At 26.0% G+C, this 26,258-nt stretch overlaps 1 protein-coding gene across 1 annotated transcript in view; it reads left to right on the top strand.

The window, feature by feature from the left end:
• The first annotated feature begins 4,475 nt into the window (after positions 1-4,475).
• The window catches only part of LOC108567149 (allatostatins MIP), a 44,424-nt gene continuing 22,641 nt past the window's right edge, over positions 4,476-26,258 (top strand). Inside the window, exon 1 of the mRNA XM_017927449.1 lies at positions 4,476-4,765. The gene's annotated coding sequence lies outside the window, so the exon portion shown is untranslated. The remainder of the gene's footprint in view (positions 4,766-26,258) is intronic.

Genomic DNA, 26,258 nt, shown 5'->3' on the forward strand with positions numbered 1-26,258 from the left:
AAATTATTGAAGTTGGTACTAATTATACAAAAGCTGTTTTTTTTTTGAAGACAGAACAATTATTTGCATAAATCCATGTGTATTGTGACTAAAATATTTTCAATCACATAAATAGATAAAGTTGATTCAAAAGATGCATATGAAAGCTGAATGTTTGGGGAATGCAGCGAATATTCATACATTGCTGTGGTCTTATCCATTTCGGTGTCATTCGCGTTAAAAGTTGAAAAAATGAAAAAAACAACTCTTGGAAAAAAGCAGTGTTTTCACATTTTAGAGATTTTCTCAGAAACTATAATAGATATAATGGGTCTATATCGTAAACCCGACAACCGTCTATTGAAATCCTGACTGTATCGAAATCCCGACGTTCGAAACCCCGACTATAATAAAATCTCGACAACCATAATCCCGACAAACATAATCCCGACTATATCAAAATCCGATTTTGATACAGTCGGCATTTGACGGAATTTGATTGACTGTATTTCGGTAGTCGAGCTTGCGATTGCCACCGAGATATAATATATGCAGAAGATACATATGAATGTTCGATATTTGTGAAATGTAACGTATTTTCAATTATTTATGTGAATTCATCCATTTGGCTGTAGTTTGCGGTCAAAAATATAGCAATGAACAAATTAACGCTCAAAAAAAGCAGTAACTTCGCATTTTAGTGATTTTCTCAGAAACTGAATTAGATATAATATATGCAAAAGATGCATATGATAATTTGATATTTGGAAAATGTAACGAGTTTTCAATTATTGATGTGATTTTATCTATTTGGCTGTAATTCACGGTAAAAAATGTAGTAATGAAAAATTAACAGTGTCTTTACTTATTAATGATAGTGATTAGAGAATGGATATAAAAGATGCTTATGATAGTTTTATATTTGGGTAATGCAACTTTGAACTGCAATCTGTGTTCAAATAGAAAGCAACGAATAAACATTATCTTTATATCATCATTTATTTACTGATTTATGCAATTTGAATTCTTCAAAATTGAATTGCGCCTGTGAGTTCTCAAATACTAAATCCCCACTGTTTGTATAAATTCTAATGTTAAATTTCTTTAAGTTTTTGATTTGTTCATTTAATAAAAATAAATTAACAGTACTTAATGTATTTATTATGAATATACGTAGACGCAATAACATTATGAAATAATACATTGGATACTAGGAGTGTATAGATGTCGAGTGTATAGGTATAGAAAGAATACGATAAAAGCTGCAAAGTTTTCGGTTCTCGTTCGTTTACATTTATGCAAAGCGATAAAGCCGTTCCGGAATGTTGACAGAATAGAAATAAAAGCAGTGAGTGAGTGTGTGTGAATGTGTCTCTCTGCAAAAAAAAAGGATAAAAGGTGGCTCGAGAATTGACGTTCTGGTCATTCGGTGTACGAAACCAACGCCATCCACGAAATGAGATCAGGATCAGTTTTATCTGCCCCAAACACTATTCTCATTTCTTCCACCAAATATACCAATAGATCTTGATATATTGCGCAAGAGAGAACAAAAAAAACCCGACGAAGAGAAAATCCAGATTCAGGGAGTGAAAAAACGAAAATAATATCAACAAAGCCATAAAAGTTGTCCCCAAAATTTAAGGAATCGAATTTTTGAAGTGTAATCTATTTTGTTATAGATTTAGATTAGTCGCTTAGCATCGTTGGGTTGTAAATCTTCGCGTTAATCGCGCGCGGTGTTCGGCCGGGCAGAACAATCGCGATTTGCAGTGCATATGTCTGGGATTAAGTAATATACATATAAACGATGCTAAAGCTCGAAATAATTCGACGACAATAAAAAATGTTGTTTGTTGAATAACAACAATAAACAAAAAAAACGCTATAATTTTATTGCCCTTTATATCTGCAATTGATTCCACGGCATGCAAATACTCTTAATGTCTAAACAAATCCTCTAATTGACTGTAAACAAAAAAAAAACATAATTGAAGATAAACAGTTGTTTTGTTATTGTTACCTGTTTAATATTATAATTAGGACTGAATTAGGACTAAATATTGATTTTCTTTGTGAAATTTTGTGAAGTTTTGTACGAGTTGAAAATTCTTCTTAATGAAATTATTTATATTATATAAATACAGATTATTACAACAAATATGAATATATAATATGAAAAACTTAGAAAAAAAAGAACAATAATTTGGACGGAAAGTCGTATGAGATCTAAAATGAGTTTCATTTTATTTAACATTTATTTCTGTGTATAAATTTGTAAGATTGTTACAATGCTCGTAATTTGTCAGATGTTGAGTCAATTATCTTACTTATATGCTTGTACTTACTTATATGCTTAAAATGAGATAAGTTACAAATTGGAAAGTTACAAAGTCTGTCGAAAATTGAAGCTGATTTAGAAAAAATGTTCAATTTAAAATGATTATAATACTCAAAATATAAAATTATTAGTATTTTGTTTTCTTAAATTTATTTTAAATTAATGGAAACATAGCAATTTTCACTAATCAAATTACGAAAAAGTATAAAGCAATGCCTTGCATAGTGCGGCTTCGATCAGTCCGGTTTTGAAAACTTCAACAGAAACTTAAATGTTAATTAAGCAAAATAAAAAAATAAGTTCTAAAAAGATATAATCTTCCTCTTTTTGCGCGGTTTTAAAGTCCTCGATTAGTCCGGTTTCAAACAATCTGAGATAAAGAAGGAACCGAATACCTGAACTATAAGAGATATTGCTACAATTGAAATTACATAGGTACAAAACCGCACAAAAAGAAAATCGAGAAAAGAACGTGATAATTTTTAGAATTTATTTATATTTTGTTGAATTAAAACTAAATGTGTTTTGAAATTTTTTAACCGGATTGATCAAGGCCGCACTATACGAGTGTATTGGACACTTTTTGACTATTAAAGTTCGTTATCTGAAACTATAATGCTTTTTTTTAACATATCCATATTGCATTTCCTTTTTCGATAAAATAATAAGATTACGTTAGAATCTATGTAAAATTATGTTATAATGTTAATACTAATTTCATGATTTATAAGAATGTTTATTTTTTCTTAATATTGATCAAATTTTCACTGATTGTAATATAAAACTTTTGTTTTGTGTTGATTTAGAAAAAAATAAATAAATTAGAAAACATTTATTTACTACATTTTTAGTATAATGGTCACATGTATTGTATTCTGAATATTTATCATAAACAAATATTTATTAGAAGTTATTAATTAATGCTTGTTTCCTTTTTTATTACTTATTATTTGCATATTTTGAAAATCTCTTTTTATTCAATATTATAGATTTGCGTAAGAAGTTTAAAATTAGTATCCAAACTATACAAATTAATTAATGAGTTATTCGTATATAAATTCGAAGAAGTTTACAGTAATGCTTTGCATAGTCCGGCTTCTATCAGTCCGGTTTTGAAAACTTCAACAGAAACTAAATGTTAATTAAGCAAAATAAAAAATAAGTTCTAAAAAGATATAATTTTTCTCTTTTTGCGTGCTTTTAAAGTCCTCGATTAGTCCGGTTTCAAACAATCTGAGATAAAGATAGAACCGATTACCTTAACTATAAGAGATGTTGCTATAATTGAAATCACAAAACTGGTTACAATTAAAAATTAATTTCGTGTTATTTTTTTTTATTCTGAAATATGTTTTTACGATTTGTTTTATTATTTAAACATCAGTTTAGTTAAACTTTTAATTAAATTTCTACGACTGCCACCAAATGCACGCAACTAAATAATGAATTCACCTCAAAATTGCAATTTTATTTCAATTAATTTATCTTCATCGCAAAGTTTGAAACATCAAAATAAACATTAGTTTTAGGAAAACTTCAGTGAATTTCAACGAATATTAACTAATTATTAATTAATATATAATACAGTGAATTATTCAGTGTTTAAAATGAAATAAATTATTTATAATTTTTGATTATATAAAGTTTATTTATTATTTTTTTTTAATTTTTTGATGAAAATCTATTTATAAATAAAAATATTATTATTGTATTTGTTTTTAATATATTATGAAAATTGTTAATTAATTGATTATTAATTAGTTTAGTTTGGAAAGTAATGTTGTTACAGATTTATTTCTGATTTATTTGAAGTTAAACCATATTTATTACAATAATTTATAATTGTTAAATGTTAAATGTCAAATGGAAAATAAATAACGTTATGTGGAAAATGTTGAGCGGAAACTGTACGTTGTGTATGTGGAAGAGGAAAACCCTGAACTCACTCTATTTTTTTTTGCAGCATACATGTACATTTTTTTTTGTTTGGTTCAGATTTAGTAATTCCATTTCCATGTCGTCCGTTAAATGGTTAATAATCGGTGGGTGTCTTCTGGGCCCACGCAATATGTGTATGACGGTGGTGCAGATGGTCGGGGGTAGGTTAGATCCACCAAGTGGGAGGTCCAAAGTTTGGTATAAAACCCGTCCCTCGACGGTGCTGTGCGCACTCCACGTCCTCCTTCCTCTAGTCATACAGACTACCATAGTCAACCACACACATCCACTCGAATATATTCTCTCTCGCCCTGCGAAGAGGAGGGAAGTCTTCATCGGTTCCTGCGACTTCGTGTGATCCGCATACCCGGCGCCTCCGCCACCGCTGCTACTTCCACTCGAAGAGTTCAAGAGCCGATCAGACCACCGCTCTCGTCAGTCAGTACCACTCGACGCTCCAGAAGCAACAGATTACACAGATCAACAGAGAGCTGCAGAGAAACACCGGTAAGTCCAAATTTTACGTCTATTTTTCAAACATAAAATTCATTAACAAAATACAACTTCCATAAATTTACAAAACTGATCTTAATAATTCAACGTTTTACTATTTATTAACAAAAACAATCTGAAATAACTTGATAAAACTGCTTTTTATAATTTGAGTTTTCTTTCAAACAGTAAATTTTATTAAAAAATTCAGATTATTATTTGATATTTTGCATAGATTTAATACAATTTTTTAATATTTTAATTATAAGTCTTGATTTTCATATTTTTTATTCAACAATCATCAAAATTCTTAAAAACTATCGATTTTTCTTCAATATTCAATAAATTCATTTAATTTATAGAACATTTAAAACGTATTTTTGATAATACAAGTATTATTTAAAAGTGTAAATATAATTTATCAATTTGTTGTTTTTTATTAACTTGTTACTATTTATTAACAAAATCAATCTGAAATAACTTTATAAAACTGCTATTAATAATTTAAGTCTTGCTTCAACTAATAAATCTTATTAAAAAAAGAATTAACTTTATGTTCAGATTATTATTGATACATTTCCTAGATTTAATCCATTTTTTTAATGTTATTATATGTGTTCATTTTCATTTAATGTAGACAAAATTTTGAACGTATTTTTGACAATAGAAGAGTAAATCTTATATCAAAGAAAAAATAAGTTATTTTATTTCAATATTTTTTTTTTGCAATAATTGTTGATACAAATTTTCTAATATATATTTTTTTCAACTGTCTTCAAAATTATAAGTTTTTTTTTCAATTTTTAATAACTTCATTTAATTTGAACAAAAATTTAAATCTGTTTCTGATAATACAAGTATTATTTATAAGAGACAAATTTTATTTAAAAAAAATAAATTATTTTATTTACACATTATTATTTCATGTAAGAATTGATACATTTCCTAGATTTAATTTTATATTTAACAGTAAAAATTCGTAAAAAAAATGCAATTTTTTCTTCAATAATTTATAATTGCAAATGTAGAAATATTATTCTTAATTACATTTTACAGTATTTTTTAATGAATTTTCATAATTTCATTGTATTCATAGTAAAATATACATTTCATTTACCAAAAAATATATTTTTCTTCAGTTTGCAAGTGCAGTGAAATTTAATATTCAAACGTAATAACAGATCTAGTTTGTTATTTCGTCCAATTTTATTTCAATATCATTTCAACTGAAGTCAACTCCAAGTCATTTTATCAAAATTCTTGGACTATTTATACATATTTTTTCTTTATATAACTAAACTATTTATAAAAAAAACATATTATATGTTATCACTGAAGTAATTATAAATTATACGAATTTGATAAATTTCCACTTAGTAGAAAACCTAAAAATTATGATTTATTACTAAATATGAAAATAAACATTTGTTTGTTGATAATAATTGATGTATGTGATATTTGTTGTTAACAATTTACTAAATTATGAGAAATAGACTTCATCTTAAGAAAAATCTTAATTTTTTTCTACCAAATAATTTACGAATTTATAAATTTATTAATTTTTGGTAACAAAAAACGTATGTAGTTTATTCAGTAAGAATTTAGAATTTGTTCACGAATAAAATAATAAGATTATAATGATTAAATTATTTCAACAACATGAAAATTCTCTAAACAAACCGAAAGACATAACATTGTAAGCTGAAAAAAAAAATCTAATTTAATTAAATGTAATAACATTGTAATAACATTGAAAGTAATGAAATAATGTTATTAAGCTCGAATGTAGACAATTTCATTTGGTTTGATGCAAATAAAAGTGTATAAAAAATCGTAAAATAAGTAAAGGCAAGAATATTGTGATTGAATTAATTGTTGAGAAGTGAAAACACTAGATTAAACAGTAGATATAATAATAGAATATTCTGAGAGTTTATAAATTGAATTATTTACATAATAACACAAAAATAATCGATTTTAATGATACCTTTATAAAGAGTTTCATATCTGGTAACATGCAAATATATAAAATAATACTGGTAGAACATTAATAATTGTTTCGTATACGCAATGATAGTAATAGTTTTTTTTGATTGTATATATATATATAAAATAATTATTCCATGTAACATTGTGCATGATTTTGATTATGATTTCTTATCAAATTGCGGCCTTTATCGATGCTTCATTAATGCTCAGCACGATAATGCTCGGGCTTTTGATAACGGGAAAATAACAAGGAATTAATTGCATCGAAATCATTTGGTTCAATTGGAAAAACAGAAAATTGAGTTGATCCGCAAAAGAGAAAAAGAACAAAGAATACCTATCTATATTATTTCCACACTTCCAACAATGATAACTTCTCCCTAAGGGGTTTTGCAGAACAACCCTAAAGACCCTTAAGAAAGAGCAAACGTTGAATTATGCATTATCCTGTTTAAATATTGAAGATAACATTTTGATATTTTGACGTTGATTGATGTTTAATACAAATTTATCAAAAAAAATATAGCCCAATTTATGAATTTCAAAAAAATGATGACTGATTCTTGATTTTTTTTTTAAATATAAACTAAAATACATAACATAAGTGGTGTGCTTCAAGTCTAGTTAATGTAAACTTTGCGAGCAGAACAAATTCTTTAACAAGTTTGCTGTTTTTGATGGTCTTTCATGTAGTAAACTGCAGACATTCATAAATTCCGGTGATATTCGCTACGTGAATCGAAATACCTTACCTAATTCTACAACTGCACGAAATTTGTTAAAACTATAACAATGTTGTTTATTTTTTTGGAAATAACTAAAAAAAAAGTGAAATTTACCAACTTTTTCGTTATACCGAAATAGTACGTTTTCAACAATATCCCGGACTGTTTAAAACCGAACTAATGGAAGAATTAAATTAAATAAAAAGTGACTTGATTATATAAAAGGAAAAAAACGATCATGTATAAATAACATATTTTTTTGAAAATTTCGTTTGTTTTTTTAAACCGGACTATATTGAATCCGGACTGATAGAAGCGGCACTATTTGAAGTATTTCTATACATTGAAGTAACAGTTCAAAAGTTTCCAAGGAAGAACTAAACAACAGTAAAATTTTATTTTTTAGTTGTATTTTGTAGTAAAAAGTTAAAAATGTCTTCTTACCAAATTACTTACATTTGATGATGTTTAAATATAATGCGAAAATAATAAATTTTAAGATTATTTTTAATAAATTATTAATTGTATATTTGCTCTGGTAATGGAAAGAATGAGTAAAGTTGAAAATAAAGGGGGAGAGGAAAAAAAATGTACACGAACTGGAATCCGGTAAATGCGTGCTGCATACTAATACTTAAATTAAGCGGAAATTATTCTGCTGCGTGAACCTGGAAAACAATTTATCTTATGTGGATCAATTTGCGGATTTAACGAGAATCGGATTGAGAAACTGATTCGCATAATATTATCTCCCCAAAAAAAAATAAATTGTCTATTCAAAAAATTTCAATTCTCTTTTGATACTTTGTACAATAATAATATTTGACATAATCTTTGTTTATGGTTTAATAAAATTCCATTTAATAATTGGAAATATTACTGGCAACTGAACTGAAACCACACTAATCGATTACTACAAAACTTCAACAAAAATTTATAGTTCAAAAAGAGACTTGACTGTATTCATAAATGGTCATTTGTTCATTTTTTTTTAGAATTTATTTTCATTTTTTTTGTTTTGATGTTTTAAAACCGTACTATAGTAAATCCGCACTGATAAAAAACGCTCTATTCGAGGAATTACTGTACATAGAAAATATTATTATCGTTTTACAGAAATAATTTTGATTATAAAATATAACTGAAATTGTAAACTTAATTAAATTGTTTACTGATTCAGTAAGTAAATACATGCGGTTTATATTTGTTTAACATTGATTTAATAAGTTAGCTTTCTACGAGTTCTGTATTTGTAATAGAACCAATCAATCAAAGTAATCTCATTTTCGAGTAAACCTACTTCCTCGAAATGTAACATACGTCGAAGAAAACTGGATCAAATATTAGAAAAACTTAATTTTAAAAGTTTTTCTGTGCACAATTTCTTATTTGTTTCAATGTATAAGGAAGAAATAACAATATTACTTCAGTAAAATATAATCAATTATTATACTCAGAATATAATAATAATTGGGACAACAAAAAATTTGCTATCAAATCAATTCGTGTATAATTTTAATAACTTTATAATAGTCCAGTATATTAGTATCTCACATAGTGAGGCTTCGATTAGTTCGGATTCACTATAGCAATTAGCAAAATAAAAATAAATTCTCAAAAATAAGTCAACAAAATTATTTTTTTATATAGAAATTAACGTTTTATTTTCTTGTATTCAAGTCTCATTTTGTTCGGTTTATTTCTATTTTATTTAGTTCAGTTTCAAACAATCTGAGATTATTGTGATGTTTTTAAAATTAGGTTAAAATATTAAAAATTTTGATGTGATAAAACTACTTTTATAATATGACAGATATTTGACATTTGTGACATTCAGTTGGTTATCATGTTGACAGTTTATTTTACTGAGCTATAATGTGTGTAGAAAAGTTAGTACATCTGTCAATGTTGTGTTTGTCATTGACAAGTGACATCTATGTCAAACAGAATATTGCATCAAATTCAAATGGTGATATAGGATTTAGAGATTGATAAGAATAAATAGTTTAAACAAAAAATTGAAATTAATACCTTTTTTCCTGTATAATTCAGTCTCATTTTCTTCGGTTTATTTCTATTTTATTTAGTTTCAAACAATCTGAGATTATTGTTATATTTTGAAAATTACATTAAAATAATAAAATAAATGAAGTAATAAAACTACTTTTATAATATAACAGATATTTGACATTTATGGTTATCATGTTGACAGATGACAGTTTGTTGTACTGAGCTGTCATGTGTGTAGAAAATATGGTACATCTGTCAATGTTGTGTTTGACAAGTGACATCAATGTCAAACACAATATTGCATCAAATTAACAAGCTGATATAGTATTTAGGGATTGATAAGAACTATACATTTTGGTGAAATCATTTAAGATTAAATATTTTAAACTAAATGAAGTTATTATGTATTTAAAACATTATAATTGAAATGATAAATTTCTGAGAAAATACGTAAGCTTCATTAACTCTCCTTGATTGTTGTGCTGTGTTGTGTGAAAGTTAGGTCTTCCATCAAGTGCAACTGCATTCGGCTGCAAAGGGATTCCCCACCCCATAGATAATTGGTTAAATGAAATGCAAACCCATTGTATCTCTCAGATAAATATAATTTGTTGACGCCCGTCGAGTTCACGAGCGCGTAACAATTGTTTTGCACGTAATTCTCTCCTCTCTGGTGTTTGCTGGTTGTTGGTATCAAAGCCGCCGCCGCCGCCGTTGAAAGTTGTTGTTCGTTTGTTGATAATTGAATGCGGGCGGGCGAGATTCGCGTATCTCCAGGAAATAAATTCTGTTGATTTGTAAAAGCTAGGACTCGGATAGTCTCTTCCTCTTTATCCTTCAACACAAATTCACGTTCACGTTGCATTCCGGTCTTCGAATTAACTCGCCAGTTCATGCCACGACTCGGTGGAAATTCAACAGTTGTACAACAAACATGAATGGAAGTTAATAAACACGGAAGGAGTGCAAAATACAACGAAGAAAAGAAAACAAGTCCTCTTTGTTTCTTTTCATTTCGCCAAGCGAAAAATCCGCTCCGATATTTATCAAATAACTCCTGGAATATTTTTCAATTAAATTGTATTCTATATCATGGAAAATATTCAATAGTTTTATTTTTCAATAAGTTTATTGTAATCTCACATTTATCTCTTAAAAGTTTTTTCTCTCCTTACATTTATTATTTTATTAATTGAATTTTTATTAAAATTCCACTGCTTTACAATTTCTTAACAAATAATGAAATATTCAACTAAGAATTCTTCAATTGTTCTATTGTAGTTTCACACATGGAATTTCTATTGATATAATTACTTTAATATCTTCACATTTATCTTTAAACGAAATTTATTTCTATTTTATTTAGTTCCTCGTTTAGTCCGGTTTCAAACAGACAGTTTCAACCCGAAATTCTGTACTCAATTATTGATATATTTCTAAAATTTGATGAAAATATTAATATAATGACATATATGAGACATTTACGTTTTCAATTCAATTATTAGTGGTTGTCATATTGTCAGTTTTATTTGATACGTCTGTCATTTATGTCACCTGTGAATGTGAAATATATAGGATATAGGACTTATGAATCGATATGGTTTAAAATAAAATTATCTCTAATTTATTTGATTAAATTGATATGTCTTTAATTTTATTTATATAATTTTGTCTTATTTTCAACATATTGCGTGAAATGTTTAATGTTTGCGAAATGACAGCTGTCACCTTACGTCAAATTCAAATTTATCCATACATTATTATTATCATCATTTCTCAACATATTGCGTGAAATGTTTAATGTTTACAAAATGACAGCTGTCACCTTACGTCAAATTCAAGTGTATTCATACATTATTATTACCAACTTTTTTCAACATATTGCATGAAATGTTTAATGGATTGCATAATAACAGCTGTCACCTTACGTCAAATTCAAATTTATTCATACAATATTATTACCAGCGTTTCTCAACATATTGCGTGAAATGTTTAATGTTTACGAAATTACAGCTGTCATCTTACGTCAAATTCAATTTTTTTCATACACTAATGGCAGCTGTCACCTTACGTCAATGTGACAAAACAAAAATGTTAGGAATGGCAGCAAAAGGGCTGAAGTTATTTATTAACTATCATAGTTATGATTTTTTTTTTCAATTTTCAGTTTGCAGAATTTACATATTCCTTCTGTTTTTCATTAAAATGATTTTTTTTTGTATAATTAAAAACATGTATAAATATATAAGTAACTGAAACTCTAAGTTACATTAAAACTATTAGTATGATTAAAAAGTGTTGTAATCTCAATAAATAATAATAATATAAATCAGTCACGGATAAAGCTCATCCTCATGTCAAAGTGATATTTATTTGTGTCGTTTATGGAATGAGCAATAAAATCCGAATACGCGTGAAACATTTCCGTACTTTCGGAGTAATTATAATCCCACGATTATCCCGAAACCGGAGCCCGACACTAAATCATTCCGCACACAACTTTAATTAGGTCAGTTGTTAAGGTAATCAATGGCCTGAAAGTTTTGCATGCATTCATCCCACACATCCAGGCACTAAATGACTAATCCAGTTTAGGAATAATAAAACGGACCACGTAAATATGCATTATCGAGACTTGCATTTTGATTGGCGATTTATGGGATTTTGCTTATTCTGGAAACTGTTTAAGAAAATTTAGCGTTTCGGAATACAAACATAATATATGCATTTACCACAACCTTAATAAGTATGTTTACACCAAACTTGTGATAGTATCCGTGCTCATGCTTGCAGAAAACGGATCTAAACATAACATATTCCATATTGTTGTAACTAAATCATATAAAATACAACAACACCTCGCATAGTGCGGGATTGAAACCGCACTAATAAAAAACTTTAAAACCACATAAAAGTAAACTACGTTTATAGAATTTATTTTTATTTTGCTCAATTAAAATTTAATTTCTTTTGAAATTTTCAAACCGCACTATGCGAGGTATTGCTGTGTATTTCCAACGGTACTAATAATTTGTAGAAGTTTGCTATAAAATATCTAAATTTATAACAAAAAATAACATAATTATCATAATTTAGAATCAAATTGAAATTGGTAAACTTGATAGAACGTTAATTAGAAACAGTGTGGATGCAGTTATATAATATAAAAACATTATTCATACTCTTCAATTCTAAGTAATATATTAAAGAAAAGTCTATATAGTTTGTATATAGATATTTCTTATAAAACTTGGATATTTATGATGAAAATTGTATAGAACTAAGTAAAAATTGGGCTATGGAGTTGCGTTACGTAAAGATGCCATTGACAGTTCGTTATAAGAAGCTGCGCTTTCTTCGTCAACAATACGATATTTCGCGAACGTTTGCAATAGACGTGACAACAATGCAAATCCTCACTCATAACTAATGATTCTGTATAGGGATAATATTTCAGTTTCTTTCATTATGCATTATTTCATAATTAATTAATATTCAATATTTATAATTGAACTTTTAAATTATTTACATAAGCAAAATTAATTAACATTAATTATAGTAAATTACAGTTTTTAATGATCAAAAATACATTAAACACAGTTTATTAATTTTTAGATTTTTCATGAAAAATTGAATAAATTTAAATATGGATAATGAAAATGTAGCATTTTTTAAAGTGTTTACTTTTTAGAGACGAGAAAAAGAAAAATAATAATTTATTAAAATCTGTGTTTTCAACGAATCTAATCTATGACAGATGGCAAATGTCAAAAACAAAATGACAAGTATAATTATAGGTTGTGTTCGTACGTAATTGCACTCACTATGTTATTGATGTTTTGTTTGAATTACTCAAAATCTACTTCAACAAATTTTATAATTGATGCTCGGTAAATATCAAATTATAATTGAGTTAAATCGAAAGTATCAAATTGGAAAGTATAATTATAAGTTATGTGCGTAATAACTACATTATTGATGCTTTGTTAGAATTACTCAAAATATTCGAATTTAATAATTGAAGGACGGTAAATGTCAAAATAAAAAATGACATAAACCGAAAGTGTCAAAGTGACAAGTATAATTATAGGTTGTTTGAGTGCTGATAGGGCAATTACTGTGTTATTGATGATTTGTTTGAATTACTCAAAATCTAATTGCATCGATACCACTACTATTCAGCTTCGCCATAAATTAATCCGAGATGTCCGAAACGTTCTGTACGTGAATCATTAAAATCACTCAATAAATTACAACACGTGTTGTGTGACATCTAATTCAATATGACCAATACTAGGAATTTTCAAAATACTGATATCTCTCGGAAATACTTCAATTTAAATAAAATATTTTTTTTTAATTGTATTTGCGAAATAATCAATAATAATGTATATTTAAGTGAAATTTTATAGCAGAAAATTTATTAGAACAAAAATATTGTTTTTTTGCAATTTATTTTAGAAGCAATTGTATTAATTTTTAAATGATAAATTTGGTTTAAAAAATAATTTAACAGATTTTCTTTAATTAAAATTAAAACAGTTTTTTTAGTTATTAATAAATAGATAATAATGTAAATTTTATAGAAATGTAGATAGTTGAAATACAAATTATTTTATAAAAAGTAATATTAATTACTTAAAGATTATTATAATTGGAATAATACGTATAATATTGATAATTTGCAAGTAAATCTAATTAATCCTTTTTTTTTCTTTATAAAATAAATGTATTACATGTATAAATGTATTACATTACATAATTTAACATAATGAAATGTCAGTATTATAATTGATGAAGGAGTAATAAATTAACAATCCAATTAATTTCAACATAACGACAAACATAATAGCAATTACAGAATGTCATTGAATCAAAGAGCAAAACAGAAAAAAATATGTTTGTAAAATGATATAATGAAATTCACCTGATAAAAGCGTTTTAATTAAATTCATATTAAGCGTATTAATTAATTGACATTTTAGCTTCCCCCTTTGTTTTAATTTACATAATTATAAATATAATTAAAAATTAACATAATTTTAATTTTCTTAATTATTAAATTAATTTCGCTATTTTTGTTTTAAATATTTTGCAAAATCAAGATTTTTGAATTCAATTAAATTTAGAATTAATTAATTGTAATTACAAACTATAAAATTATTAAAATAATTTCAATATTTTGTTTGTAGAAAAAAAAATTAATTAGAATTTTGAATTAACTTTGAAGTGGAATTACGTGAATTAATAGGAAATTGGAAATTAATATTTAAACAAAATGTAAGTTTTAAAACTATAATTATAATATCGTAAAAATTTCAGTAAAATTTCATATCCACATTAGAAACTAATAATTAACTTTTCTTAAAGTTATTATTATAGTTTCAATCAATTTGTTCTTTTGAATATTCAATCAATCTCATCGTGTAATAAATTTGTATCTCCTTTGCCCCTTTTTTTTTTCTATAAAGATTTCTGCGGTAGAAACTAATTATGAAGACACAAAGGTAACTTCCTTTATATTAGTGGAAGTTTTCGTAATTGAGTTAAATCGAATGAAAAACTTTGCTTGAAAGAAATTTTTAATCATATTTTTTCTCGCTATGTATTATTGATTTCATCGTTCTTGCATACGTCTCAAATTTATATATTCTACTTTATTTTTGATAATTAATTAGTAATTTAATTATGAATAGAGAATGATATTGTCACAATAGAAATAATGAAAATTTAATTAATTTGTTGGTTTATAATTTGAATTTTCATTTTTAGCAAAAAATGTGTTTGCATAAATAAAAAAAACTAGCAAATTGCGGTTTCAATTAGTGCGGATTCACAATAATAAGGTTTGTTTTATTTTACTTTGAGCAGTTAAGTTTCTTTTTGTGTTGTTTATTTATTTATAAAGTTTTAAAATCGTCGATTAGTCCGGTTTCAACAGACATAGGAAAGCTATGTCACTGGAATATTGTTTATAATTTATATAATGATAGTAATAAATCGAAATCGTTCTTTCAATTACTTTATACATTAAGGCTATGTTTTCTTTCAATACTTCAAAATTAACAATACTTTGTTTCTGAAAGTATTTAAAGTACGTTTATTTTTATATATAAATAATTGATTGAAGTCAATAATGTTGTTAGTAGGCTTCGAAACATGCGTTTTGTTTCACAAAATTTACGATTCATTCGTTTTGCATGAGCTCTCTTTTGTTTCTCGTTTTTTCGCCTGTTTTCTTTTTGAAGGTAGTAAATTCAATTTGCTGCAAAACACGGCCGACACCACCGCTGCATGCACGGAATAAACGGATTTGCTTAAAACACGTATTGAATTCGACGAATTTGTTTTATGCATTGTCGGTTTTATCCAATTCAATATATAAATAAAATGTTGTTCGGAAACGACAATACTAAAATAATCTATTTTGGAATTTCAATTTCAAGTTGGCAATTTTGAATAATTTAAAAAAAATTTAAAACATTGATTATTTGAATGAGAATCTTGTTTCGATGATATTTAAGAAAGATAATATAAAAATAAATATGAAAATATTCTAAAAGGCATTGAAAATGTAAGATGATAAACTTCTTGACATTTTTTAAAAATATTTACGTATTAATTATTTCATATTCCATAGGTTTAGAAATTTGAGTCATAGTTGGTCGATTCTTAAGAGAACAAAATTTATAAATAAATATAAATTTGAGTGTATTGAAAAAATAGGCATTCCAAATGCAAGGTGGCAATCCTGCAGATATTTTGACAGTTTTAAAAAATATTAACATATTTTATAGATTTAAGTTTAGGAACGTGATCCTAAGAGAGAAATCTTCAAGTAAATAGAAAAAAAGTGTATTCAAAATAGTCAAAAACTAATGAGATAAATGATATAATTAACTATAAAATCGTATTATAGGCAACCCACTATTTGCCTTTTGTTATCATTTTCAACCTAAAATTGTATACTGTTTTCATATTGAATCTAAATTACATATGATATTATACTATTAGTTCGTCTTTTTCTTGCTTAACCATCACTTTCATCACTTAGCCAGTATTTTGTCAGTTTCTGTCGTGTGCTCAAAAGGAATTTATGGTATAATTAACACAGGGCTACAACAAAATATAAATAATATTTAAACCGGGACTCTTCTTCTTTTATATACCTCCACACCATTTACTTCGCTTGTGTCAAACACAATTTCACCAGCTACCGCCTAATGGTCATATGTAGATGTGTATGAAACATAGGGTTAAAACATAGAAAAGAATGTTGAAAAACTATAGAATTGAAAAAAGGGATTTTCTGGCTTAGTACAATTGGGATGGGGTGTGTCTCGGAAAAGATGTTGGTAGTCAAATGACAGTTGGTACAACTGACTGTCATTTATGTTTTATGTTTCAAATAGAAAATTGCTATAGTCGCCTGTATCAAGAAAATCTGATACGAAAGGACGTTGGTTCGATTCCCAAAAACCAACAAAAAAATTGTGGAGGCCGATAAACCCGAAAAGTGGTAAAAGTAGGGCCAAAGAGATTTATGTCAATAATAAATCGAATGAATAAAAATGAATAAAAAAAAATAGAAAATTGTTCATATTAAATTTTTGTTTTGTTTTGTTTTAAAGAAAATATATTTTCTAAGATGAGACAAGATAATAAAAGATGGGAACGTGAATCGGTTAATTGAAAATGATCATTAAAATTGTCCTTGGTTAAAAGGACGGCGTCGATCAAAGGAAGTCGAAACCCTTTAATGTGGCCGCCTCTATTAAGTCTACATCCATCGGTATTGTATCCGCCAGGAGTTTTAATAATTAATTAACCATTTATTTCCTAAAAGATACCAAAAAAAAAATCACCGAACAGAAGCTGCCTATGTACAGCGCAGAGAAAGGGCTTCGAACTAAATCCCCGCTCTTTATTACCCCTTTCAAGAATGAAAGAAGAAAAAAAAAAGAGTATGTACAACCATGTTATTAATTGCGACAATAATTTATCGGTCTAGCAATTGCGAAACAACGAGCGCCTAATTGACGCAATACTCATTATCGACGATTTATGACTAATTGGAACAACGCTTTTTCTTGTACTTTTCTTTTACTTTTTGGCAGAAAAACGAAACGAAAGACACAGAGAGAGAGAGAGGGAAAAAAAGATACGATTACTTAATTTGTAAATCCTCGAAGCAATTACGCGAAAATTGACGCCGGTGGAAGTTTCTTGGGATGCAAATTTAGATTACACCGTAATTTACGACGTAAGCAAATACATCTCGTTCGCGTTTCCGCATAATTGAAATCCACTCTTCTCGCCTCGTTACGCAAATTTTATAAGCACTTATTACATACATTATATATATTTTTCAACTGCCCAACTTCACCAACGTATAATTGACTAATAACCGTTTAATATTTAAATAATAAAAAAGAAATTATACAGCATAGTGCGTTAAAATCGAGGAACTAAATACAATATAAGTAAATCGCACTAAAAGAAACTTAATTGTATGATGAACTATAATTTATGTAAAAGAAAAATGTGCACTAATTTTATAGAATTTGTTTTCAATTTGAAATTTAGTTTCTTTGGAAATGAATCCGGGCTGATTGAAGCCGCACTATGTGAGGTATTTATTCCATTTTACTTGTGTTTTGTACTATTTACTTCAGTTTTAACTACTAAAACGGATATTTAAATATAACCACATAATTTGAAATTCAAATCATTTTTCATTTCATTTTTGATAACTAACAAATTTTATTTATTCCAAATTTATTGAACTTTGACCAAAGACTTTCTGCTTATTTATTCTATTTTATTTAAATTTTATTATGTAGTTCCAAATATTAATATGAATCTTTAGACTTTTTTCAAAACTTATTTTATTGTTCAATTTATTTCGGAGTTACATAATTTTAAGAATAAAACTATTTTCGAGTTAATTTTCTTTAATTTGTTAAGTTTACAATTATTTTTTTTCATTTTATGTGCATTTTGTGATTTATTTTTAAATGGAAATGTTATTTAACGTATTTACAGAATGAACAGATATAATTTATATTTTATTTACATTTTCTTCAATTTACATGTGCTTTCTTATTTAGTTCCAAATATCAATGATTCTTTAGAAGGAATTACATAATTTTAAGAATAAAACTATTTTGGAGTTAATTTTCTCTCATTTGTTAAGTTTTTGTCATATCAACAGTTCTGCAATCAATTATATTTTTCGTTTTATTTTGTGATTTATTTTAAAATGGAAATGTTATTATTTATCGTAATTACATAATGAACAGACATAATTTTCATTTTATTTACATTTTCTTCAATTTACATGTGCTTTCTTAGTTAGTTCCAAATATCAATAATTCATTAGACGGAATTGCATAATTTTAAGTTCAAAGCTTAATTCTCAATCTCAATTTTGATTAATTCAGGAATATTATTTAATTCATTTTTTACATATTTTATAATATTTACTTTATGTTAATGGAATTTTTAACTAATTAAATTTCGTGAATTAGTTTCATATGTCAATATGATTCTTAAGATGTAATAGAAGATTTTGTATTAAAAATTTATTTTAGAACAATTTATATTAAAATATGAAAAAAGGTATTTTTTTGTCACAGCAAAATTTTTGCAAACTATTGAATTATTCTTTTAATGATATTCCTATAAATTTTTTGTATAGAATTTATAAGATCTTAAAGGACAATTTAAAATCCTTGTATCAACTTTTTAGGAGTAAAATATTTCACTTCGCACTTATTGTTAATTTTTCATTACTAAATATAACCTAATTTCTAAGTGATCAAATTCTAGTTTAATTTATCTTTTTTTTTCATAAATAATATGAATTAATATCAAAATATATATTTACATTAATTCCTTTAATTTTATTAAAGTTATGAAAAAAATGTAATAATTATTAAAATGAAATAAGTAATGTATATTTAAATATGTTTACATCATTATTATGTTAGATTTGATACAATAACTGAAAAGAAATCGTAAACTTTTCTCCCTCATTCATTCAAAATTACTTTAGAGCAAAAATAAGTTTCGTGCTGCAAATAAGATGTATATGCACGTGGAAGATATATTTGCAGAGTTGGATGTTCGTTACTTTACTTTTTATTAAAATAGGTCCCGGATATATTCCCTATACTCACTCGGTCGAGACGTGGAAGGTCAACGCTACCAGCTCTCAAACTCGACATATTTTCTGCTCCATCCCAGCAAACATTTCAAACGAAATATAAAAGTAAATGGCATCAATGATATACTTTTTATATATATATATATAAATGTATTTGAAACTGCAAATTGAACGAGAAATTTTACGATTAATTTTTTTTATCCCAAAAATAATAGTTCTCTTAGCGCTAAAAGTAGAATGAACGTTGAACACGAAAACCGATTTTAAAATCAACTTACCGTAACATTGCTTTCAAGAAATACAACTTTATTTAACAATATTTATCTATGTTTATAGCAAATTTCATCATTCATAAAAAAACATATTTGCAAATAAAAGATTCAATCAAATTTGTTGAAATTTTTAACAATATTACAAGTCTATGAAATTTAATTACAAAAAACTGAACAAATTTGTTAAAAATTAAAAAAAAATCAACTTTATTTAACGATATTTATGTGTGCTTATAGCAAATTTCTTCATGTAAAAAAATCAAATTTCTCATTAATTACCGTAACATTGCTTTCAAAACATACAACTTTATTTAACGATATTTGTCTATGTTTATAGCAAATTTCTTCATTCATAAAAAAAACTATTTACAAATAAAATCTTTAATCAAATTTGTTGGAATTTTTAACAATATTACAAGTCTATGGAATCTAATAACAAAAATAAACTAAACAAATTTGAAAAAAAATTGAGAAAAATCAACTTTATTTAACGATATTTATGTGTGTTTATAGCATATTTCTTCATGTAAAAAAAATTATTTACTAAACAAATTTGTTGAACATTTTAATAATATTTTTCTTAAGATATACTTTTTTATGAGGTTTTTATATAAGTTTGTTTCTCATTAATTACCGTAACATTGCTTTAAAGAAATACAACTTTCTTTAACGCATTTGTAGATGTTTATACCAAATTTATTTCTTAATAAAAAAAACCTATTTACAAAAAGTAAAACTTTAAACTAATTTGTTGAAAATTTTAAATATATTTCAACTTTATTTAACGATATTTATTTATGTTTATAACAAATTTTTTCATTATAAAAAAAATCTATTTACAAAAAAAAAACTAAACAAATTTGTTAAATATTATAATAACATTTTTTTATGAGGTTCTAATATAAGTTTGTTTCTCATTAATTACCAATAATTTAATTTATTATTTCAAATATTCTAAAACCGCATTTAATAAATCAAAAAATAATTTTGTGTACTAATTTTTAGATTTTATTTTGCTCAATTAAAATTTAGTTTGTTTTTAAATTTTCAATAGTAAATCCGGACTGATGGAAGCCGCACTGTGCGAGTTATTCCAGTATTTAGTTTTCAGAATCCCATAATCCTAGATGTTTAGAAGAGAATGCAATTTTGTGGATATCGAATTTTTCGTACGTTTTATGGTAGATTTTCATAGAGAATTATTAAAATTTATTCGCCGAAGCTGATTGAACGCGTTACGATATATAAAGCAGCTTTCGAACTCAAACAGCATATTATAAACAGCAATAATGGTCGATAAAACCGAAGAATAAATATCCTCTACGTAAGTCAACCCTCCGCTCCTTCCTCATAGAACACACGAACCGTAAAATAAATATATTTCCCGCGACGATTTTTCCAATTTCGATGCGCATTATATGTGTCTTTTTGTGTGTGCGTATATATTTTAAACGCAAATGGATGCAATAAAACTGTAAATGCAACCAAATCAAATATGTTTCACGTTATTATTTTTCAGTCAACCCGCAATCAAACCTGTATTTAATACTTTTTTTTTTAGTTTTTCATTCAGAATTAAATTAACTATATTACTTATTAGCAATCCACATTTTGATTGTTTATTGATTCATAATTAAATTAATATTCATATTTTTTATATTCATACAGCAACGTCTCGCATAGTACGCCCGTACTGTTTGAATACTGACTAATCGCAAAATGGGAAAACCTATAATTTTTGTATAAAAATTAGTATTTTTGGTATAGATTTCTATTTTGTTTTGATGTTTTAAAGCCCTACAATAATGAATCCGCACTGTACGAAGTACTTATATTTTGTGTGAAAATACAGCAATATTGTTACTTTACTCTGGAAGTGGAAATTGATGATATTACAAATCGATTTAAATAAGTTTATTTCCCTCCCAAATATAATATGAAATAAATGCGACCAAAAGGGGAGATGAAACATGTCAGTTAAGGGAGAATTCATTGAATATTACATTAGTTATTTAGATATGTCAGTATTAAAGACAAACTTTTTGTATATGCCTAAATCTAATATCTCTTTTTACATGAAAAAGGATATTTGAAAACAATATATTTTATAAGACAGGCTATGAATATGACATTGACAAGTTGTAGGTAATTCCTTGTTCTTGAAGTCTTCATGGCGTTTAGTTATGCATTCTTATTTTAATGCATTAATTTATTATAATATAATGTATTTATATTAATTATGTTTATAAATATTCAAAGCAAATGAATTTTGAATATAAATAATCAACTGAAATTATCAATTATTTCTCTTTGCTCATTATATTATAAAATAACTCAAATACAGTAAATAAAATATTATTTGTGAAGTATAGTAATTTAAAGCTATATGTATGTAAATTTAATTAAATTTTCTTAATAAAAGATAAAATTTTATGCTTGTACTCAAATATATGTTTATGATATTTTATATAAAATATACGTACATATTTTTTGGTACTTGCCTGTAGCAGTCCCATTGGTATCGTTAAAGCTATCTCAAGAAGTTTTATTTTTATGCGTTGGCAAACATTTGATTTTAAACTTTTCTTTAGTGAATTCTTGTTTTTACTTCTTAAATGTAACTTTATTGTCTTCCAAAACACTTTTATTTCATTTTATTACAAAATTTGTATTGACCATAATTTGTAACAAAGGTGTTATTATTTTTTTAATAGAATTAACTTATTTCACAATTTATTCTTTTAATAAGTTGAATAATTTCAATTCAATTTTATATACAGAAAAATCGTAATCTCCATGACTACTGTAACTTGATTAACAATTATTTGTACAAGTTACTTGGCAATTATAAAGAAGTTAATAATAAATCGTAATGTAAATATTTATAATTAAAAGATTTAAATTGTTTGATATTAAAATACTTTTAATTTTTCTGCAACGGTGAATAATTTAACAAGACAAGTTTCCAAGTATATAGTCTAAATCTACGAGACTTTCAAATTCTATACAAAAAAATCGTAATCTCCATGACAACTGTAACTTGAATAACAATTATTTATAAGTTACTTGGCAATTATTATGTAAATAATAAATCTGCTTGTAATTTTCAATTTAGGTACATATTTACTTTTTATTTGAATTTATTGATTATTAATTATCTCGTCATTAATAATTATTGATGAAAATTTTACAACAATTTTGTATTTATTAAATTAATTAAAAACATTTGTTACAGTTTCAAATAACTTCTATACAAAACAATTGTAATATCCATGACAACTATAATTTGTTTAACAAATATTGTATACAAGTTACTTGGATATTTTTAAGTATTGGTTTATTTATTACTTTTTCAAATAGATTCTTCCACTGTTTCATTTAAAAAAAAAATTATAACGTATTTTTATACTTTTATTTCTTAGTTTTTACGTAAAAGTTTCAGAAATTGAATGAAAAGTTTAGAGTATTAAATAGAAATGAAATATAATAGAAACTGAAACTTTAAAATAAAAACGTATTAATCTTGAACTGTGATATGAAAATCGATAATTCGGTAATTGGAATTGCGGCAGTGTCCATCGGGGACGGAATTATCCGACTCGATGAAACTATGTCCAAACCATCCACTTTCTAAGCGAAACTATTCCAATTCCTCGGAGCCTTTTAAGCCTTTACACACAAAAAATATATTAATTTCGTACCGTTATCCTCAGGTTAAATGAACTTTGCCCTGAACTTAGCTGCGACATTTAATAATTGAATAAGAGGATTAAAAATAAGAAATAATTAACATTTTAATAAGAATATATATTTTTTATATATTTTTAAAGAAAATTTACAATTATTCGCATCTATTCAAAATTCACTCTTATTATCTTTATTAATTATTATAATAATTTTTATATTTTAATGAATAATTATAAAAAATTATAAGTTTTTAAATGATTAATTTGTATCCAAACTTCTTTTGAATCGAAACGATTTCATTCCCTCGTAGTCTTTAGACACAAAAAAAACATATATTAATATCGTAATTATTATGTCAAGTTTTTATATTTCAATGAATAATCACAAAAAATGATAAATTTTTAAACATAATCTTATAATGAGAAAATGTTAAATGATTCACTTCTATTCAAAATTCACATTTGAAGCAAAGCTATTTCCTTTCCTCGTAGTCTTTTATGTTTTTAGACACAAAACAATATGTATTCATTTTGTAATTATTATATGAAATTTTTATATTTCAATGAACATTCATCAAAAAATGATAAATTTTTAAACATAAACCTATATTAAGAAAATTTTAAATGATTCACTTCAATAGAAAATTCACATTCCAAGCAAAACTATTCCAATTCCTCGTAATCTTTTAAGCCTTTACACAAAAAACATATTAATTTCGTTAGTTATCTTCCGTTTAAATGAACTTCGCCTGTCCTTTCCCTTAACTTAACTTCATAGCTGCGATGTGAATAAGCTTCTTAAAAAAGGGGACAAATTGCTTTTGACGATGTCCTCAACATTATTTTTCAGTTCTATACAACATAAAAATAATAATTTCTTAATGTATCTGCTTCGTACAGACACGAGGTTCCACTCTCCGTTATTTTCATTATTGCCGTTGCGTAATCTCTCACCACTTTGGTAATCCCGTTAAGAGGATGCCTTATTTTTCTTGTGTAATTTAGTACTTGTCATTTCAGCCGTGCTCTTATTTAACCAATCCGGTATAACAAGCAATAAAAAAAAACAGTAATTTATTTGATTCCGTATCAAAATCAATTGATATTCGTGATTTTCACGCCTGTTCAAGTTGCTCGGGGACGGCAAACATAGAGTAAAAAAAATAAAGAGAAATGTGCGCTTGGGGATGCTGTGTTGATGCTGCTGATGCTGATGATGATGATGAAAAAAGGGGTGGATTTGAGCACGGAAGAGGATGAGTGTTTTGCAATTCCTGGATTTAGATGAATTCACATTTACATAGCGATTTTTTTTTGTCAGTTGCTTCCGGCTGTTTCCTGCTTTGCATTCGAATTTAGGAACAGTTTCGAAACTTTTTTAATTAAACGTATTCAACATATTTCAAATTATATGTTACATGCAGTGAAAAGAACTAATTATTTTAAGCATTAAATTTATAATATTACAGCAGTACCTCGCATAGTCCGGGTAATCGGTTTCGTCAATATCCGGGACTGTTTGAAACAGGACAGAAAGAGATTTGATTGTGTTATTAAAAATCCGGATTGATTGATACCGGACTATCTTATATTGATTATAGAAAAATTGACAAATTTTAAGGTGATTTACAAATTGGAAAATTATTTGTACTTTCACAAGTTAATTTGGTCAAATATGTAAAGGAAATTATTTGCATTATCGTGCTTGTCAAACTTAACAGATTACTTGTCAAGTAAAGCGTGTTATGGTTCATTACTTTTACCAACTTCATCATTTACTTACTTACGATTTTCTACTATTTTAAGTATTAATTAAAAATTTGTTGATAAATTAAAAAAAATCCTTATTGATAAAAAAATCATTAATGAGACAAGTATTTAGTAATTACTTTCATTAACTAACTAATTGTAATATAACCATTTTTTTATTTCATACAAAATTAGAGAATATGTGAATTTTAAAGTGTTTAAAAAATAATTATTTCTACTTAATTTTTTTTGTCGAATGAATTAATGTTTCCACAATCAATAAATGATTATCAACTTTCGATAAAGAACACAACAATACCCCGCATAGTGCGGTTTCTATAAATCTGAATTCGTTATAGTCCGGTTTTAGAATCTCAAAATTACAATTATATTTTAATAAAACAAAATTAAAATAAAATCTCAAATGTGCACAAAATTATTATGTTTTAGAAAGTTCTCGAGTAGTCAAGAATAGTTAAAAAAAATATTTACTTGTATCCAAAATTTTGTCTAATTATATTTGATAATTAAATGTGCAATCCAAACTTACGTTATTTTTTTTTCAAATATCAAAATTTCTAAATATTTCTAATTAAGTTGTGTATTTTAAACTAAAATTAATAATTTGCTTGCTAAAATAAGTTACTTTTCTATGCGCAATTGCTAGGATTAAACATAATTTCGTTGAAATGCAGATCATTCTGAATATAGTAATTTGTTCACTCTACAAACTAATAATTATGAGATAAAACTGCTGCAGATAGAGAAACGCATGGGCTTACAAAATTTTCCGACAAGTTAAATCTGCAAATATCGCAATCCAGAATTTTAAATGTCTCTTCGAAATAAATATTACACTCATCCCCAGTGGAAAAATAGCTTTATTCGGTCGATACACCTGAATTATTA

This window comes from Nicrophorus vespilloides, unplaced genomic scaffold (genome assembly GCF_001412225.1).
Source record: "Nicrophorus vespilloides isolate i.1.1-1 unplaced genomic scaffold, Nicve_v1.0, whole genome shotgun sequence".
Taxonomy (NCBI): Eukaryota; Metazoa; Arthropoda; class Insecta; order Coleoptera; family Silphidae; genus Nicrophorus; species Nicrophorus vespilloides.